This window comes from Tamandua tetradactyla, chromosome 5 (genome assembly GCF_023851605.1).
Source record: "Tamandua tetradactyla isolate mTamTet1 chromosome 5, mTamTet1.pri, whole genome shotgun sequence".
NCBI classification, from domain to species: domain Eukaryota; kingdom Metazoa; phylum Chordata; class Mammalia; order Pilosa; family Myrmecophagidae; genus Tamandua; species Tamandua tetradactyla.
In genome coordinates, this window is record NC_135331.1 from 169,164,433 (window position 1) to 169,186,282 (window position 21,850).

At 37.4% G+C, this 21,850-nt stretch overlaps 1 pseudogene; it reads right to left on the minus strand.

Annotated features, from left to right (window-relative positions):
• Positions 1 to 20,516: 20,516 nt before the first annotated feature.
• On the minus strand, positions 20,517 to 21,028 carry LOC143682869 (protein tyrosine phosphatase type IVA 1 pseudogene; annotated as a pseudogene).
• Between the last annotated feature and the right edge of the window lie 822 nt (positions 21,029 to 21,850).

Here is a 21,850-nt window from a genome sequence, read left to right on the forward strand (position 1 = left end):
ATCCTTTTATTATTAATCTATTTTTATCTTTGAATACAAAGTTATCTCTTATAGACAGCATATGATTGGATCTTGCTATTATATCCAGTCTGACAACATCTGCCTTTGTATTGACTGCATAGTAAGTAATGTAATTTAATGTAATTTTAATTTAATGTAATTTTTGATATGGATGATTGTGGCTGCCATTTTGCTATTTGTTTCTTATATTATGCAGATCTTTATCTGGTCTTCTATTGCTCTTTTATTGTCCTCTTTTGGATTAAACATTTTAAAAAATTCTGGTGGTTTTTTTTAACTATATTAACATTTATTAGTGGTAAGGACTATAATATACAATATTGCCTCATTACAATCTATATCAAGTTAATATTTACTTAATTCCATTAAAATACAGCAATTTGCTGCAATATAATTTCATTTTCCCCTTCTTTATCCTATTATTGTTTATATATTGCATATATATGTTACAAGTTTAAAAGTACAGTGTTATAATTATTGCTTTATAGAATATTGTGTTTTGAAAGAATTAGGAGAAGGAAAGAGAAATGCATATATTTTTATATGGTCCTTTATATTTACCCATATATTTACAATTTCCTATGCTTTTCATTTCATCCTTGCATTCAAGTTATCTGGTATCCTCTTTTCAGCCAGAAGAATTTCTTTTAGTATTTCTTGTAAGACAGGTCTGCTAGCAACAATTCTCTCAGTTTTTGTTTATATGGGAATATCTTTATTTCACTTTTATTATTAAAAGACAATTTTGCCAGATTTTTGTGTTAGGGTTCTCTAGAGAAACAAACAACAGGAGAGAGCTGTAAATATGCAGCAGAGGGAATGGAAGAGTCCAAAATCTATAGGGTAAGCTGGCAGCTCCAATGAAGGGTTTGGATGAACTCCACAGGAGAAGCTCACTGGCTGAAGAAACAACAATAGAGTTTATCTTCTTCCTTAAATGCCTTCAACTGATTGGATTATCTTGTTGTGGGAGACATGCCTTAGCTGATCTCAGAAATAATCAGTCATGGATGCAATCAACTGACTGATGATTCAATCACCTAGCTACGAAATATCCTTGCAGCAATGGTCAGGCCAGTGCTTCCCTGAAAAGACACTGGGCATCATCGTTTAGCCGAGTTGACACCAGAACCTAACCATCACAATATAGAATAACTTGATAGTTGGCTTGGGGTTTGTTGGTTTTCTTCTTGCAGTACTTTGAATATATCATTCTACTGTCTTCTGTCTTCCATGGTTTCTGAAAAGTCAACAAGTAATCACATTGCTGTAGCCTTGTATGTAATGAGTTGTTTCCCTCTTGCTGGTTTCAAGGATTTTTCTTGTCATTGGCTTCCAACATTTTGACTATAATATGTGCATCTCTTTGTATTTATCCTATTTAGAGTTTGTTAAACTTCTCAGATCTGTAGATTGATATTTTTCATTAACTTTGAGTAGTCTTCAGCATTATACCATTAAATATTTTTTTCTGCCGGTTTTTTCCTCTCTTATTCTTCTGGGACTTAAACTTTGTGTATATTTTTATACTTGACATTATCCCACCAGTCTCTGAGGCTCTATTCATATTTCTTCAACTTTTACTTTTTTGTTCTTCAGATGGGATAATTTTTATTGATTTATATTCAACTTCACTGATTCTTCTGTCATCTCAAATCTGTTTAAGTTATATTTTTTAACTATTTCTTTGTTGAGATTCTCTATTTCTTAGGTCACTGTATTTAAACTGTCCTTTAATTCTTACAAATGAGTTCCTTTAGCTCTTTGAACATATTTGTAATAGCTGCTTTGCATCATTGTCTGCTAACTCTGATTTCTGAGACCACTCAGTCAGTTTCTATAGTTTGCTTTTATTCCTAGTATGGTTCACAATTTTTGGTTGTAATATGGATCACATTTTCTGTTTCTTTGTACCTCTCATAATTTTTGTTGAAAAATTGACATTTTAGTTAATACGTTGTAGAGACTCTGAACTCTGATTTTTTTCCCCCTGAGGTGGTGGTGGTTTTTTTTTTTTAACTTTCCTAAACTTAGTTTGCAGAATTTGCCAGTCTTCCATTGTATAGCGGCTAATGTCTCTGCTCAGTTTTAAGTTCTTACATATAGCTTTTAGCTTGGCTTCCTAAGGGTTGCTGTTGTGTCTGCATAATTAAGTAGTCAGCCAATGACTAGGTGGAGGTTGTGCTCAAACACCCAGACTCTAAAATCCTCTGCTAATGGATCTGTGTGTGGGTTGAGGAGTGCATTCAAAGTTCAGGTAGTTTTCAGGTCTGCCTTGGCTTTTGCTTTCTTCCAGCTTTCTTGGGTCTTGCCTGTGCGTGTTAATAGTTTCCTGGTCAGCCATGGATGTATGGAGAATTTATCCAGCCTTTCTTTGGCTTTCTCATTTCTAAGATTTCCCAATTAAATGCCCGGCTGGTTAACTACTCATCCCAATCAGGACTGCAATCTCAGACCAGCAGAGCTGATAGTTTCCTCTTTTTGATTCCTGCTGAATTTGCTGCTTCACTCTGGGTGCGGGTTTTCACACCCCACTCTACATCAGATCTTCTCCCGATCCCCAGCCCATGACAGTGAAACGACTGGTTTGCACAGCCAATTTTGTCCTGGTAAAATGACCAGACTGACTGTGCTGAGTGTATGGGAAAGGAGAAACTCCAGACATGAAGGTGACAGTCTGTCATTTTTATGTAAAATTTTAGCAGCTTTTCATGAATAAATGCTTTTCAATTTATTGTTTCCCTTTGGTTGATTTCCAAAGCCCTGAAATAGTTGGGTTTTTTTTTTTTTTCCAATTTTCCCAGCTTTTGGGGGGAAAATACTTTGCCACCCTCTTCACTCTGCCATAGTCGGTCTTATCCTTTATCTCCTTTCAAGCACACAATCACACTGGCCAGCCTGTTTTCTCCACTTAAAAGTCTATCCAGTCTAGATTTTCAGTCTTATTTGCACATTTGTTAACTTGATTTCTTTTACTTGATTTTTTGATATCTCAAATTGATATTTTTGTATTATTACCTCTCTTTGCTAGAACTTCTTTTAATAATTAAAAAAATCTTAATTGGTGGTGCATCCAGAAGACTCCTAGCTTGGGACCCTCGAGTCCTAAGGGTGGGAGAAGATAATAACTGGGGCAGGGGGGAGCAATTAGTAAGTTTTTTGTTAGTATTTCAAAGACATCAGATGGAAACTCTACACTTACCAGAGATAAGGCTGCTAAGCCAACCACAATGTCCTGTTTCTAAATTTTGGGCTAGAAAGAATTACTTCATCTCAATATAAGAATTCTCGTAATATTATGCGGATCAGAAGTTTTTGTTGATAGTTTATAAATAGCATTGGGTAACAAAAGTGGGAAAGTAAGCCAATTATTACTTAATAAAAAGTTTATTTTAAACATGGGTGTGGGTCAAAGAGAACAAAGTAACAATCGAAGTGATCCTTTGAGATAAAATAGATGGAAACCTCTGGTGTGGCCCAGTGCTCCCTGGTACAGATGAAGGAATTTAAGTCAGTTCGGCCACATGGCAAGTTGACAGCAGGACCTAAACCCAGATCTATGGGCAACTCACCTTTTACTCTTTACCCTTATGAACATGTTACAGGGGAGAGGACACAGCCACCGTCAACAGAGTCCTGTGATTCAAACCCTATAAAATATGGACCAGCACTAATAGAACTTTCTGCAGTAATGGAATTGTTCTATATTGGCACTGTCCAGTAGAATGGCCACTAGTCACAGGTGGCAATTGAGTACTTGACATAAGACTAGTGTGATTGAGGAACTGAATTTTTAACTTAATTTAATTTTAATGGTAACTTAAATAGCCACCAGTGGCTACAGTTTTGGACAACAATGATACAGACATTAGTATCATTCATGCAATTAAAGTTCTCTTCTAAGCTCTTCCAAATTTAGGCAGATATTTTCAAAATTTAATCACAGAAAAGAAAACATTATTCCAAATGTCAATGTAAAATATAAGTTAGTGGAGCTGGTGTGGATATGCTCCCTTCCTCACTTCCCACCCTTATCAACCCATCCTTGCACTAGTCCAGCTTCACCTGTCCTGTAACACCTTGGCCCTTGGGCATCTCCTCATAATCTCTAAGACTGTCCTTTCCTGTACATTCATGCGGTAAGAAGGAGCAGCGGCAGGTAATTCCCGTAATGAATATTTACAAAGCAGCAAATGGAAACCAGGCACTGGGCTGGATGTTGTGGGGCTTATATGGTTTCTGCCTCAAGGAAACAGGAAAGGCAATAATGCTTATTGATAACATTTTAGCCATGTGCCATATGTACCTTATAACATTTTGTCATCATATTAGCCTTATGAAATATGGTGATCTTCATTTCACAGTTTAGTACATGAGACTCCAAGAGAAATAACTTATCCAGGGCACACACCCAGTCAGTGAGAAGTCAAGACTCAGGTTTGCCTGACTCAAAGCTATATTGTACCTTTCAAGAGCTCACCATCCAGACGGGGAGGGTATCTGTACCCCGAGACTTGGGAACTGGAAATTTAAAAAAATAATATGACCCTTGAAAGCTAAACTATCAATGGATCAAAGAGGAGCTATTCATAGGAAGCTCCCAGGGCCAGAAGACTCTCCTGTATCCAGACTAAATATATTCAAGGTCTAAATAACATTGTAAACATGGGGGTTGGGGTAGGTCAGCCATGAAAGGACAGGAAAGGAGAGGCCATGGCAGATGCTGGTAGTGCCTACCCAAGCACAGTCAGGGGATTGAAATCTGGCTGAGGAGTTGCTAGTATTTCTAACCCAGCCCCAGTCTCCCACGGTATCCCCTCTGGGAGATGACTACAACAGCCTGTTGAACTTGAAGCCAGAGAAACATCTATTCTTTCAGCTCCCTTGGTTCAGAATCCAGACTCATTAGATCTTCCTCAGGGGTCAGCCTGCAGAAGGAGAAGGTCCCATCAGAGGGCGCTTTCTTTCTTCCTTCTTGATACCTGTCACTGCAGTTCTTCCAGAATGCCCTGATCTGACCGCTGAGTCCATCAGGACACCCAGTCTTGGTTTATACTTCTTTCTCAGCCTAGAACCCTCTCTCTTCAGTAGATGCAACCCCAGAGAAGAAAGGGAGCCCATGCCTCAGAGGTTTCTAGTCTTGAACAGGGATTTCTCACAGTGAATTTTAAAAGTGGTTACTAACAATGACTTGGTTTCAAATGAAAGCAATCATTGATGAAACCAATGTGCTGAGTGAGCATTTAGATGTGAAATTTGGGCTACAGTGACCAATAGAACTCATTGAGTCAGAGTGGGCCCAGAAATTAGATTTTGCCTAGACTTCTAAGAACCAAATGGAAGACTTACTTCTGGCATGAAGGAATGAAGAGACCAACAAATCATCTCCCAGAAAGGTAACTATATAGCTGGACAAAACTATCAAACATAATTAACATGCACTTCCTAAAACCATGGAGCTGTTCATTCAAACAGAAGTGTTTGTGGGAACTTCACTGATAAATGAAACAAACGGAAACACCTGAGAATGAAAAAGGCACCCCCAGCTTGCCTTGCTCCCTCCTCTGACTGGTCTTCAGGATGCCTTTGAGAACTGGCCTCTTGAGGTTCACTGCAGGTTCTCAGGGCCTCTAAAGCTGAGGGTCAAGTACTGGATCATCCATTCATAATCCACCTCTAGCTGGCCTTGGTTTAGCCCAGTGGATCTCATTAGAACCAGACCCACTACCCAGGAACCCTTTTAGAGACTTCTGGGGAGTTTTAGTGCTATCAGATGATTGGGAGGTTCTGCTGGCCTATAAGGGGTTGGGGACCGGAACTGTGGTCTGAAGAATTATCCTGCATCCCAGGCAATTTTTGAATGTCCTTTCAGTCATTCATTAGTTAAAAATCCTGTTTATAATGAAATAAATCAAGAACCAAACTCACTTTTCCATATAAATACAAATTATATTTTGCAGAGTATTAATATACATTGAATTTCCAGGAATGCGACTACCATAAAAGTCAAGATGAGTTTGCAATTTGAATTTTTTTAAAAAATTTTACCATATGTTTGGAAAGTCACATCACCACTTGCGCCATGACTTGGGTATTGAGGTTGACAGTACAACATCCTGCATCTGCATTTTCTGCCTAATTCATTGTGGCTTCTACTGCAGTTGTGACAAACATTTACATATTGAAACACCTATTACTTTATCATAAATTGCTTTCCTTCTATTCTCTCTTATATAGTACAGGTAGGAAATTATATTGATATTTTTTAGATGTGGAGGTAGGTTATATAATCTAAGAATTTTATATTAGACAAAATATTTGTTATAAAAAGGAAGCAAATACGGATAGCTCGGAAGCATATGAAGAGATGCTTATTTTCATTGGTTATAAGGGAAATATAGATCAAGACTACCATGAGATACCACCTCACACCTATAAGAATGGCTACTATTAAACAAACAGGAAACTATAAATGTTGGAGAGGATGTGGAGAAACTGGGACATTTATGCACTGCTGGTGGAAATGTATAATAGTGCAGCCACTATGGAAGATTGTTTGGCGGTTCCTTAGGAAACTAAATATCGAGTTGCCCTATGACCCAGCAACAGCACTACTTGGTATATACTCAGAAGAGCTGAAAGCAATGACACAAACAGACATTTGCATACCTACATTCATAGCAGCATTATTCACAAACACCAAAAGATATAAACAAACCAAATGCCCATGAAGAGATGAGTGGATCAGCAAAATATGGTATATACATATGATGGAGTATTATGTAGCAGTAAGACAAAATGACATCCTGAAGCACATGACAAGATGGATGGGCCTTGAGGACATAATGTTGAGTGAAATAAGCCAAACAAAAAGGGATGGATACTGTATGATTCCACTTTTATGACCCACATAAAGGTAAAATCAGAGGCTTATAACACAAAATACAGGGGACTTAGAGATGCATAGAAGCTAGAGATGGGTGAACAGTTAGTTCACCCCTAAAGACAGGTATAGAAAGATCAAAGGTGATGGTGGAGTTATACAGAGAAGATAGGATTTAACAAATGAATATGATTGCTGAATCATTAAATCGATATCTCTTTTAGTCTCTGGTATCTTAGAGTAGATAGAGGTAAAAACCTAAAATCGTGGAATTGTAACCCATGTCTAACTCTGAAATATGTTCTACAACTAATTGTGGTGCTGTGCTTTGAAATTTATTGCTTTTTTGTATATATGTTATTTTTCACACACACACACAAAAAAGGAAAAAAAGTCAATTGTGATGATAAAAATATATTTAAGCCTTCTAGCCTCCTATGTTCTGGAGCAGCTAGAAGGAAAAATCTGAGAAGATGGTATGGTAGCCCATGACAAACTCTGGGATCTTTCCTGTAGCTATTCATTGAAGAGTCCTTTGAAAACTATTGCTTTTCTACTTCTTTGCTTTGATATATGTTATACTATACAATAAAAAAGTTTAAGGGGGGGCATTGGGTTATACAGAGTTGAGAACCACTGACTTAAACAATACTTTTCCCACTTCTACCTTCTCTATTAATTTCAACAGGAAGGCAGTGGTGGGGGGGAGGCATGTGAGAGGTTGAATTATGTACTCCAAGAAACACAATCAATCTACGCCCCAGAGTGTGTGTGAATTTAGTTGTAAATAGGACCTTTTAAGCATGTTATCTTTAGCTAAGGTGTAGCTAAATCAGGTAAGTCTTAATCCATAATACAGGAGGTCTTATAAAGAGAGGAAACTGGAAGCCAGAAATCACAGGAGAAGGCTGCAGAGAGAAGCAAGAGCTCAGCAGAAACAGGGAGAGCAGATACAAGGGGAGAGAGAGAGCACCGTGGGACCAGAGGCAGAGATACAAGCCAAGGAACCTCAAGGATTGCAGCAAGCCAGCCCAGAAAGCTACAGACTGTGTAAGCAAGAAGTTAAGAATTTCAAGTGATGATTATGATTACTGAATCATTATATAGATACTCCTCCTTTCACTTTCTGGTATATTGGAGTAGATGGAGTGAAACACCTGAAATCTTTGAACTGTAACCCAACTGCCTTGATCTCTGATAATGATTGTCTAGCCTTTATCTTGTGCACTTGTGGTTATAAAAACCTTGTACCCTCATTTGTACTCATTTAGCTGGTTTTTGGAATTTGAAGTCTTGTGACTACTAAAGACAGTCCCTAATGTTTATTAATGAAGGGCCTTAGGTCAGCCCAGAACTAATCCATCCCATTTCAAAGTTTTCTTCATTACTGAGGTTGGATCTAACCAAAATGGGCCTGCAGCTTAGACTTTAATGTATTAGTCACCTCTACCTCAGTATAATACTAGAAATCTTGTCCATTATCATATTAAGACTCCATTTTCTTACATATGTTCTGTGACTAAGCATGTAATCCATCTGTGCATGCTCAATAATTAGATCCCCTCTAATGACAGCATCTGCAGCCACTGTGATCATTATCCTAAAACCTGCCCATCTTTTGATACTATAAAACTATCAGAATTACTGCAGTTTGGGGAGACAGATGATGAGCCAATAGGCCCTCTACCTGCTCTCCTGTTTTGACCCTAGCAATAAACTCTGTCTTTGAAACCCTGGTGTCTCAGGAATTGATCATTGGCTGCTTTAGACAGAGAACTCACTACCTTTGTCTTGTAACAGTTTGGTGATCCCTAGATGGGACAAATATTCCTAAGGAGCCCAACTGCTGGAAGTTCTGGAGCCCCAGAAGAGCAGGCAGACACAGTAACCAAGCCTTTTGTGCCCTTCTTTAGTCCAGAGGCTCGGCAGTCAGGCTTTTCTCTCTTCTGTCAGCACTCTCGACCCTATTAGGGCCTTAAAAAGCTTCAAAGAGAGAAATGGTTTCCACGTCCAAGTCAGGACATCTGACTGGGTGAGTGGGTCATCAGGGTAGAAGGGGATCTGGAAGGCACAGTGGATCCCATTTCTAGACAATCCACCTTGCTCCTTGCTCTGATCTCTCCACATTTCTGTTTTCTGGGTACCATTCTGTATGGGATTTGAGGCCCTGATCTGTGTTTGTCTGTATAGGGTTTAAAACCCTGCTCTGAATTTGTCTGTTGCATATACTTCTGGAAAATAAGTCATCCAACAATTAATTGGTATTTAATGAAATTAAGTATGACTGTTTAACTGTTACTGGTGTGTTACCCAGGTATAGTAAGTGTTCAGTGCCTGTTTAATTGTTAATTGGAATGTTCAGTTTAGTTATGAATGGATGTGTTACTTAAATGTATAGTAAGTGTTAAGTGGCTTTCAATTTGTTAGTTGGTGTCTTACTGCATTTTTATTGGTCAAGTGTTCCTAATTCATTACTGTTACTGAAATTCTTTAAAATGGGAACATTTGGGCTGTGTTCTAGTTTGCTAGCTGCTGGAATGCAATATACCAGAAGCAGAATGGTTTTTAAAAAGGAGAATGTAATAGGTTGCTAGTTTACAGTTCTAAGGCTGAGAAAATGTCCCAGTTAAACCAAGTCTATAGAAATGCCCAATCTAAGGCATCCAGGGACAGATACCTTGACTCAAGAAGGCCGATGAAGTTCAGGGTTTCTCTCTCAAGTGGAAGGGCACATGGCAAACAGTCAGGGTTCCTCTCTCATCTGGAAGGGCACGTGGTGAACATGGTGTCATCTGCTAGCTTCTTCTCCTGGCTTCCTGTTTCATGAAGCTCTCTGGGAGGCATTTTCTTTCTTCATCTCCAAAGGTCGCTGGCTGGTGGACTCTGCTTCGCATGGCTATGTCATTCTGTTCAGCTCTCTCTGAATCTCCATTCTCCAAAATGTTTCCTCTTTTATAGGACTCCAGAAACTTATCAAGACCCACCCAAATGGGTGGAGACATGTCATCACCTAATCCATCTTAACAACCACTCTTGATTAAATCACATCTCCAGGGAGATGATCTGATTACAGTTTCAAACATACAATATTGAATATGGATTATTCACCTTCATGAAATGGAATTTTGATTAAAACATGGCTTTTTTAGGGTACATACATCCTTTCAAACCAGCACAGGCTGTATTGAAAAACTGGAAAGATTTTAGTTATGAGTCTATGAGAAAAAGGTTGATTTCTGTAACACAATCTTTTCTCAATATGATTTAGAAACAGGGAAGAAATGGTCTGAGAATGGCTCTATAATTGTTCTCAAAAGGGCAGAACTGGAATAAGATCATATATATTCAATCCTTTATTTGGTCCTCTCAAAAGTATTTATATGCTTCTCTTTCTTGTGAGTAACTTTCTATTTGTGCCTGTCTGCCTGTTCTATGTATATTTTCATACCTCTGGAAGGCAATAGCAAATTAACAAAAAAATTCTTAAGGGGCTCTATCTGAATTGCTTAAAAATGAATAAGTGGATGAGCACATGATGGTGGCTCAGTGGCAGAGTTCTTCCCTGCCATGCAGGAGACTAAGGTTTGATTCTCAGTGCCTGCCCATGCAAAAAAAAAAAAAGTCCATATATATATATACATACATACATACATATGTATTACTGTAAATTCTATATATACTAGTACCCCTGCAATCCCAGAAGAAAGAACCTTCTGGGCAACAGGGTCAAAGACTTAGTTTATATTTGCTGTAAACAAACCTGAACATTAGAAAGAAACCATTCCTGGAATTTCCCCAAGGCAACAGAAGGCTGCCCCAGGACTGCCTCCGGAAAGGCAAAGAACTTTTCCAATTTCCTGGGGTCATAGCTTTAATTGAAATAGATCTAATAATTGGAAATAATGAAGAAGGGTGTAGGAACTCTCAAATACCACTACTCTCACCTAATACTTTTAAATCCCAGTTCAACAGGCCAGTCCTCACCCTTCTGTCACACCTATCCTTGCCCCCAGGGCCTAAGCACCTAAGGCAGCTATGAGGGAAGGGCTGGGTGCTGACAGATAGGGGAAGGGTGGTTTAGAATTCTTTCAACTGGGCCTGGAGATTAGAAATGGTAGACATAGAAATCGGCCATGTTTGTTAACATTATTTTTCCAAGAATATCTTTGCAATGGTGACCATAGTAATCCAACATAAGGATTAACATAAGAATAGCCTTGGTATAAGAGTAACTGAATAAAATCTAATTATCAAATTTCAGTAAGTAAAATCCTTGGGAGCTATGGAAAAGTTTTCCTGAATTTAGCCTTGGGACTAATTAAACAATTGTGGAATATTTTCCAGAAGTTGAAAGTCAATGTACTTTTAAAGTTGTTCATAATTTTAGGGTATTATGAAAAAGCAAAGAGTTTTTTTTAACCTCCAATAGAAGGAATGTTTGCATTGAACAAATGCAATTTTATTCTGCTTATGCATGTTTTCCCTAAATTTATACAATCTTACCGATAAAATAAACTAGTATTATAAACACATTCTCAAAATTCCTCTTAAAAATAGTCTAACTAGACAGTTTGCATAAACTGAGCAATGTACCTGGTAATGAAGACACATATAAAATATAATAAAAATAAGCATTGCTGATACTTCAAATATATTCTATTTAAGAAATAATTAAGTTTTGTAAGAAATATAAATGAGATTTTTTTTTTGTAACCTTGATTACCTGGATTTCAAAGACAATGGCTTTTTAATTACTTTGCCATTTGCTACCCCAGTATGTGGAAAATTTTGGATTTACAGTGGCTTTGTTATGTCAGGTAGTATGCTTTGTGAGTATATTACATTATCAAGTTAGGAAGTGCTGTCATGAATAGGAAAGACATAATTCTAAGCTTCAAAGAGTTTATATTGACTTCCGGAGAAGATGGCGGCTTAGTAAGACGCGCGGATCTTAGTTTCTTCTCCAGGACAGCTACTAGGGGAGTAGAAACGATACAGAACAGCTCCCAAAGCCACAACAGAGAAAAAAAAGACAGCGTACCCCATCCTGGAATGGCTGGTTGGCTGAGAGAAGCCACTCGGGTGAGATCAACGAGGCGCGCGGGCTTCACCGGGCGGGGCGGCAAGCGGCCGGAGTCACTCCCTTCCCCCTTCCCGGGCCGGCTGGGAGAATTGGAGAGGCGGTCCCCTGAAACCGCGGCGGCTGGCGCCCACACCACGCGCGGCCCCCCAGACCAACTGAGAGAATTGGATCGGAATTCCCCAGGCCACGGAGAACGGTGATGGGTGGGGGAGGCCCCTTCCAAACCCGTGACTCCCCGGGAACGTGCACTCTCCCGGGCGGGCCGCTGCCGCTGGGGCCCTCCCGCCACGCTTGTCGCCCTGGGCCGACTAGGAAATTCGAACGGACGCTTTCCCGGGCTGCGGTGGCCAGCAACCCTCCCCGCGTTCAGACGCCGGGCAGGCTCGCACTCTTCCAAGCCGCTTCGGCTAGCGAACCTCCCGGACGGCGAGAGTTTTCCAAAGTTAAAGGTCCCACAGCACCTTTTACTGGTGGGACCCGCAGACAAACGTGTGCCACGAGCGCCACCTACTGGGCAGGATAAGAAAAACAAAACCCAGAGATTTCACAGAAAAATCTTCCAAACTTTTGGATCCAATACCCAGGGAAATCTGTCTAAACGCGCAGACGCCAACAGAAGATAACGGATCATGCTCAAATAATTGAAAATATGGCCCAGTCAAAGGAACAAACCAATAGTTCAAATGAGATACAGGAGCTGAGACAACTAATGCTGAATATACGAACAGAAATGGAAAACCTCTTCAAAAACGAAATCGATAAATTGAGGGAGGACATGAAGAAGACATGGACTGAACATAAAGAAGAAATAGAAAAACTGAAAAAACAAATCACAGAACTTATGGAAGTGAAGGACAAAGTAGAAAAGATAGAAAAAACAATGGATACCTACAATGATAGATTCAAAGAGACAGAAGATAGAATTAGTGATTTGGAGGATGGAACATCTGAATTCCAAAAAGAAACAGAAACTATCGGGAAAAGAATGGAAAAATTTGAACAGGGTATCAGGGAACTCAAGGACAATATGAAGCGCACAAATATACGTGTTGTGGGTGTCCCAGAAGGAGAAGAGAAGGGAAAAGGAGGAGAAAAACTAATGGAAGAAATTTTCACTGAAAATTTCCCAACTCTTATGAAAGACCTAAAATTACAGATCCAAGAAGTGCAGCGCACCCCAAAGAGATTAGACCCAAATAGGCGTTCTCCAAGACACTTACTAGTTAGAATGTCAGAGGTCAAAGAGAAAGAGAGGATCTTGAAAGCAGCAAGAGAAAAACAATCCATCACATACAAGGGAAACCCAATAAGACTATGTGTAGATTTCTCAGCAGAAACCATGGAGGCTAGAAGACAGTGGGATGATATATTTAAATTACTAAAAGAGAAAAACTGCCAACCAAGACTCCTATATCCAGCAAAATTGTCCTTCAAAAATGAGGGAGAAATTAAAACATTCTCAGACAAAAAGTCACTGAGAGAATTTGTGACCAAGAGACCAGCTCTGCAAGAAATACTAAAGGGAGCACTAGAGTCAGAACCGAAAAGACAGAAGAGAGAGGTATGGAGAAGAGTGTAGAAAGAACGAAAGTCAGATATGATATATATAATACAAAAGGCAAAATGGTAGAGGAAAATATTATCCAAACAGTAATAACACTAAAAGTTAATGGACTGAATTCCCCAATCAAAAGACATAGAATGGCAGAATGGATTAAAAAACAGGATCCTTCTATATGCTGTCTACAGGAAACACATCTTAGACCCAAAGATAAACATAGGTTGAAAGTGAAAGGTTGGGAAAAGATATTTCATGCAAATAACAACCAGAAAAGAGCAGGAGTGGCATACTAATATCCAACAAGTGAGACTTCAAATGTAAAACAGTTAAAAGAGACAAAGAAGGACACTATATACTAATAAAAGGAACAATTAAACAAGAAGACATAACAATCATAAATATTTACGCACCGAACCAGAATGCCCCAAAATACGTGAGGAATACACTGCAAACACTGAAAAGGGAAATAGACACAAATACCATAATAGTTGGAGACTTCAATTCACCACTCTCATCAATGGACAGAACATCTAGACAGAGGATCAATAAAGAAATAGAGAATCTGAATATTACTATAAATGAGCTAGACTTAACAGACATTTATAGGACATTACATCCCACAACAGCAGGATACACCTTTTTCTCAAGTGCTCATGGATCATTCTCAAAGATAGACCTTGTTTTATGCTGGGTCACAGGCAAGTCTTAACAAATTTAAAAATATTGAAATCATACACAACACTTTCTCGGATCATAAAGGAATGAAGTTGGAAATCAATAATAGGTGGAGTGCCAGAAAATTCATAAATACGTGGAGGCTCAACAACACACTCTTAAACAACGAGTGGGTCAAAGAAGAAATTGCAAGAGAAATTAGTAAATATCTCGAGGCGAATGAAAATGAAAACACAACATATCAAAACTTATGGGATGCAGCAAAGGAAGTGCTAAGAGGGAAATTTATTGCCTTAAATGCCTACATCAGAAAAGAAGAAAAGGCAAAAATGCAGGAATTAACTGTTCACTTGGAAGAACTGGAGAAAGAACAGCAAACTAATCCCAAAGCAAGCAAAAGGAAAGAAATAACAAAGATCAGAGCAGAAATAAATGAAATTGAAAACATGAAAACAATAGAGAAAATCAATAAGACCAGAAGTTGGTTCTATGAGAAAATCAATAAGATTGATGGGCCCTTATCAAGATTGACAAAAAGAAGAAGAGAGAGGATGCAAATAAATAAGATCAGAAATGGAAGAGGAGACATAACTACTGACCTCACAGAAATAAAGGAGGTAATAACAGGATACTATGAACAACTTTATGCTAATAAATACAACAATTTAGATGAAATGGACGGGTTCCTGGAAAGACATGAACAACCAACTTTGACTCAAGAAGACATAGATGACCTCAACAAACCAATCACAAGTAAAGAAATTGAATTAGTCATTCAAAAGCTTCCTAAAAAGAAAAGTCCAGGACCAGATGGCTTCACATGTGAATTCTACCAAACGTTCCAGAAAGAATTAGTACCAATTCTTCTCAAACTCTTCAAAAAAATCGAATTGGAGGGAAAACTACCTAATTCATTCTATGAAGCCAACATCACCCTCATACCAAAACCAGGCAAAGATATTACAAAAAAAAGAAAACTACAGACCAATCTCTCTAATGAATACAGATGCAAAAATCCTCAATAAAATTCTAGCAAATCGTATCCAACAACACATTAAAAGAATTATACATCATGCCCAAGTAGGATTCATCCCAGGTATGCAAGGATGGTTCAACATAAGAAAATTAATTAATGTAATACACCACATCAACAAATCAAAGCAGAAAAATCACATGATCATCTCAATTGATGCAGAGAAGGCATTGGACAAGATTCAACATCCTTTCCTGTTGAAAACACTTCAAAGGATAGGAATACAAGGGAACTTCCTTAAAATGATAGAGGGAATATATGAAAAACCCACAGCTAATATCATCCTCAATGGGGAAAAATTGAAAACTTTCCCCCTAAGATCAGGAACAAGACAAGGATGTCCACTATCACCACTATTATTCAACATTGTGTTGGAGGTTCTAGCCAGAGCAATTAGACAAGAAAAAGAAATACACGGCATCAAAATTGGAAAGGAAGAAGTAAAACTATCACTGTTTGCAGACGATATGATACTATACGTCGAAAACCCAGAAAAATCCACAACAAAACTACTAGAGCTAATAAATGAGTATAGCAAAGTAGCAGGTTACAAGATCAACATTCAAAAATCTGTAGCATTTCTATACACTAGTAATGAACAAGCGGAGGGGGAAATCAAGAAACGAATCCCATTTACAATTGCAACTAAAAGAATAAAATACCTAGGAATAAATTTAACTAAAGAGACAAAAAAAACCTATATAAAGAAAACTACAAAAAACTGCTAAAAGAAATCACAGAAGACCTAAATAGATGGAAGGGCATACCGTGTTCATGGATTGGAAGACTAAATATAGTTAAGATGTCAATCCTACCTAAATTGATTTACAGATTCAATGCAATACCAATCAAAATCCCAACAACTTATTTTTCAGAAATAGAAAAACCAATAAGCAAATTTATCTGGAAGGGCAGGGTGCCCCGAATTGCTAAAAACATCTTGAGGAAAAAAAACGAAGCTGGAGGTCTCGCACTGCCTGACTTTAAGGCATATTATGAAGCCACAGTGGTCAAAACAGCATGGTATTGGCATAAAGATAGATATACTGACCAATGGAATCGAATAGAGTGCTCAGATATAGACCCTCTCATCTATGGACATTTGATCTTTGATAAGGCAGTCAAGCCAACTCACCTGGGACAGAACAGTCTCTTCAATAAATGGTGCCTAGAGAACTGGATATCCATATGCAAAAGAATGAAAGAAGTCCCATCTCTCACACCCTATACAAAAGTTAACTCAAAATGGATCAAAGATCTAAACATTAGGTCTAAGACCATAAAACAGTTAGAGGAAAATGTTGGGAGATATCTTATGGATCTTACAACTGGAGGCAGTTTTATGGACCTTAAACCTAAAGCAAGAGCACTGAAGAAGGAAAGAAAGAAATGGGAGCTCCTCAAAATTAAACACTTTTGTGCATCAAAGAACTTCATCAAGAAAGTAGAAAGACAGCCTACACAATGGGAGACAATATTTGGAAATGATATATCAGATAAAGTTCTAGTATCCAGAATTTATAAAGAGATTGTTCATCTCAACAACAAAAAGACAGCCAACCCAATTTCAAAATAGGAAAAAGACTTAAACAGACAGACACCTCTCAGAAGAGGAAATACGGATGGCCAAGAGGCACATGAAGAGATGCTCAATGTCCCTGGCCATTAGAGAAATGCAAATCAAAACCACAATGAGATATCATCTCACACCCACCAGAATGGTCATTATCAACAAAACAGAAAATGACAAGTGCTGGAGAGGATGTGGAGAAAGAGGCACACTTATCCACTGTTGGTGGGAATGTCAAAGGGTGCAACCACTGTGGAAGGCAGTTTGGCGGTTCCTCAAAAAGCTGAATATAGAATTGCCATACGACCCAGCAATACCGTTGCTGGGTATCTACTCAAAGGACTTAAGGGCAAAGACACAAACGGACATTTGCACACCAATGTTTATAGCAGTGTTATTTACAATAGCAAAGAGATGGAAACAGCCGAAATCTCCATCAACAGAAGAGTGGCTAAACAAACTGTGGTATATACATACGATGGAATATTATGCAGCTTTAAGACAGGATAAACTTATGAAGCATGTAATAACATGGATGGACCTAGAGAACATTATGCTGAGTGAGTCTAGCCAAAAACTAAAGGACAAATACTGTATGGTCCCACTGATGTGAACAGACATTCGAGAATAAATTTGGAATATGTCATTGGTAACAGAGTCCAGCAGGAGGTAGAAACAGGGTAAGATAATGGCCAATTGGAGTTGAAGGGATACAGACGGTGTAACAGGACTAGATACAAAAACTCAAAAATGGACAGCACAATAATACCTAATTGTAAAGTAATCATGTTAAAACACTGAATGAAGCTGCATCTGAGCTATAGGTTTTTGTTTTGTTTTGTTTTGTTTTGATTTTACTATTATTACTTTTATTTTTTTCTCTATATTAACATTCTATATCTTTTTCGGTTATGTTGCTAGTTCTTCTAAACTGATGCAAATGTACTAAGAAATGATGATCATGCATCTATGTGAGGATGTTAAGAATTACTGATTGCATATGTAGAATGGTATGATTTCTAAATGTTGGGTTAATTTCTTTTTTTCCATTAATTAAAAAATAATAATAAGAGAAGGGGTAATTGGAGCTGAAGGGATACAGACTGTACAACAGGACTGGATATAAAAACTCAGAAATGGACAGCACAATACTACCCAATTGTAATGCAATTATGTTAAAACACTGAATGAAGCTGCATGTGAGGTATAGGTTTTTTGTTTTTTTTTTCTTTCTATTATTGTTTTAATTCTTATTCTGTTGTCTTTTTATTTCTTTTTCTAAATCGATGCAAATGTACTAAGAAATGATGAATATGCAACTATGTGATGTTATTAAGAATTACTGATTGTACATGTAGAATGGAATGATTTGTAATTGTTTTGTTAATTCTTTTTTTAATTAATAAAAAAAGAGTTTATATTTTAGTTAGAATATACTTGAACCAGGGCATAGTATAAGACAGTGGTATTTAAAGTACATGGGGATTATCTTAGTAAAGGAATAAAAGTGCTGGAAAAATTCTAAAAGGCAGATAGATTTTTAAAAAAATGAACTAGGAAGACCTCATTAAAAAGATGACACATGTAAGACCTTAAATAAGAAAGTGGCATTTGAATAAATAGAGCTCTGAACTAGTTTTTTTAAGAAGTCATCATTTAACTTTGTGAACTAACATATTCCTGCTATTATTTAGAACTTGGCAATAATTTGAGATTTTTGCCTGGATGTAAATCCCTTAATTATTGAAAGGCTGATTATGTTTCAAACATGGGCTTTTCTGACCTTTGAAGGTAGTGTTGTATTGAACTGAGAGATTTTAGGCATATTGTAAAGTAATAATTTGTGTGTTATGAGTATAAAGTATATGAATACCTAGCTGTGTTCCATACCTTAGCATAAATTTCTTCCTTCTTCCATTATTTTGTAGTTTCTCTGTCTCTTCTCCCCTTCATGAATACTGTTATTGGAAGGAGGTATGCATGTTCAAAAAGCTTTGTAAATTTATTATCAGATTCATTTCTGATTATATGCAGTCTGGATAAATAAAGACTGTTGGGAGATGGATAATATTTTTATTATTTTTCATACTAAGATGGTCATATTTTCTGATTAAAATGAATTTTATTTGTTGTCGTAAAAAGTTGTGAGAGTGATGTAGTCATTGTGGGGTACAAGCCCTCAATGGATATGGAAAGTTGTAGAAGGTTTGAGAAAGTGAATTTTGTTTGTTGTCATCATTGAACACAAGTTCTGAATGGATATGAAAAGTTGTAGAAGGTTTATAAAAGTGAATTCTGTCTGCCATAGTCAATGTTGACCAAAAATTGACATGCTGGTTTATAATATATATATTTGTTGGCATTTCATTATTTATTTAGATAAACAAATTTTAAGCTTTTGCACTAAGTTTTTACAAGTTGGTGAACACTGATAAATTATTTCTCCCACAGAACTATAACCACACATTCCAAGACAGTATAACTATATGGTTGAACTAACATTAATACACATCACCATTTATCAATTACATAATAAAACAAATATCAAGTATCCAAATATTAAGTTACACAGCTCAAAAGGCATACAAAATAGTAGATATCTGCTGAATCAGCAGAAACCTACTTTCTTTTTTTTTTTTTTTTGCAAGAGAGGTGGGGGAAAAAAGGAAAAAAAATCACACTTTGAACAAAAGTAGTTGATAAAAAAGTTCCAATAGATATGGAAAAAATTACAAGAATTTTAGAAATTTTAATTAAGAATTATTGTAGCTACCCTAACAAAGCATCTCTACCTTTAAAAAACATTTACTAAATTAAAGAGCATATTCCACATGCTCTGCACAAGACTAAAAGCAACATTTCACTAAAAATATTTAATAGCCCCCTCCCATTTATTTGTCAGGTACTCCCAGTTAAGTTGCAGCCCAAAGTGCAAACATTAAATTAACTGTAAGGCTTTTTTGTCTGGAGACATTAAAGACGTGCTTCTGTACAATGTTGATTTTCAAAATGGAAGTTTTCTCTAACATCATAAAACAAATTATAGACATTAAATAATCACTGTAAGACTTGATAAAAATCTAACAAAATTCAATGGCAATGCAAACCTGCTGTATACTGGTACGAAACCTGATGTATACCAGTATATGAATGTATACTGGTGGGAGATGTTAACATAAAGTGAACAGGAAAATAACCATACAGACCTACTTTCACAGTTCGAATAGATTAAAGGAATAAACCTTTAGGGTGTTCATAGTTTCTGGGATTTTAAATTCTGTATGATACTAAAAATAAACAAGTATTGTGCTGGATATTTTGGCACCTACTCTCTCTAAATTTCTTACAGACTGATAACATTCTGGCATGAGAAGAGATTTAAAAGAGGACTTGTAACTCAATACTGCATGATTTCAGGAAAAGCCAACTGTTACAAATGATTTTAAATGCTGACCAGCAAGAAATCTTTTGCGAAGTGTCCAAACAAGCTGATTATAACTCAAACATAGAGTTTGAGTTTGATTATAACTGCAATTCTTTCAAACTTGTAGCATGGCAAAACTGCTTTTCAATACTCCTACGGAAGCTTCACTGGACTTATGCACTAACATGCTGCTAATATGTAAAACAAATTAGGCCCTTTCTCTCTCAAGTTCTGCTTCCAAGACAATAGCATCAGGTACCCCAGTTTTATTGATTGTTTCTGTGACCACTGGAGTCTTTGAAGTGCAGCCACATCTTAGGACAGTACTTCTCCGAATACAAAAGTTGCTTGCTGTTAAACATTCCACACCACTTTTGTCTTATGAACTGTACTGCATCTTCATATTTCATTCCACCTTCAATCAGTGCTAGGGTAACAAGCACTGGAGCTCTCCCAAGACCTGCAACAAAGAGAACAGCAATGCAGCCACCAGGTTCTTCATGAAACTTAATTTTTACAAGACTTAACCAATCATCAACAATCTGGTTGGATTGTGGTGCACCATCATCAAAAGGCCGATCAAGAACATGGATACTTTCTTTCTACACAAGAGCAGTGTCATAAGTTGCTTCACATACTCTCACTATTGTGCTAACTCCATACTTCTTAAGTTCCTCTACAAATTTGCTTAAGGCTGCATTGGTCAGATCGTTTGTAATAAGAAATCCCATGTTCTTTATGTGACTTCCACAGGAGCTGGGTGGTTCATTTGAGCCATGTTAATTTAGTTAAAGAAAAAACACTCAATAGGGTTATGAAAGAATTTTAAAAATTGAATACAGAAATGATGTAAAGAAACTGAAGTCTGTGCCAATAAAATTCTCAATGCTTTGAGTATGAAGTTGGGAGTAATAGGAAATGAAATGAACCTCCTAACAAGAAGCAGCGATTCTTCAATCCAGTAATACTGAGGCAAAATAAAGTAGTGCACTGAGGTTTACCCCATCCAGATCAGAGCTCTTGTAAAATGCTTTGCAGATCTCAGTTCAATACTTCTGTGTCCAGGATTTCTTGGTGGAGTAGTAATGCATTCTACAGTTCACTTGTCTGCAAAGAGGTCGTGCTGTGCCCAGCAGTGTTTTCCACTGCCCTTTAGAAACTCCATAAATGTGTGACCAAGAACACATTTGTTTATGTGTTTACTGAGGAATATGTTTACTCATTGAAGATTGTGGCCTAAACATACAGCTGGTCCTGAGGTGGTGGTAAAACAGGCGGTGGTGGCGGCTGCAGGACAGGGGTGGTGGAGGTGGTCACAGGCAGCAGAGGTGGCACCCAGCTCTAGTGTGTCACCAAGCCAGGCCACAGCTGAGGGAGCCAATACGCATGCCCAGACAAATTATTTTTTTAAAAGGAGTTTTTTGTCAATCCATGCATTCATACTAAACTAAAGTTTAGTTTGTTCTCTCTCAAAATAATGTGGATTGTTAATCTGCTCTTAATGAAAAGTTATAAAAAGTTTTTCTTACCCATCCATGTACTCTGTCTAGCAGACAAAGATTTTACATCAGAATAATAACAATGATATTTATTATGTTGA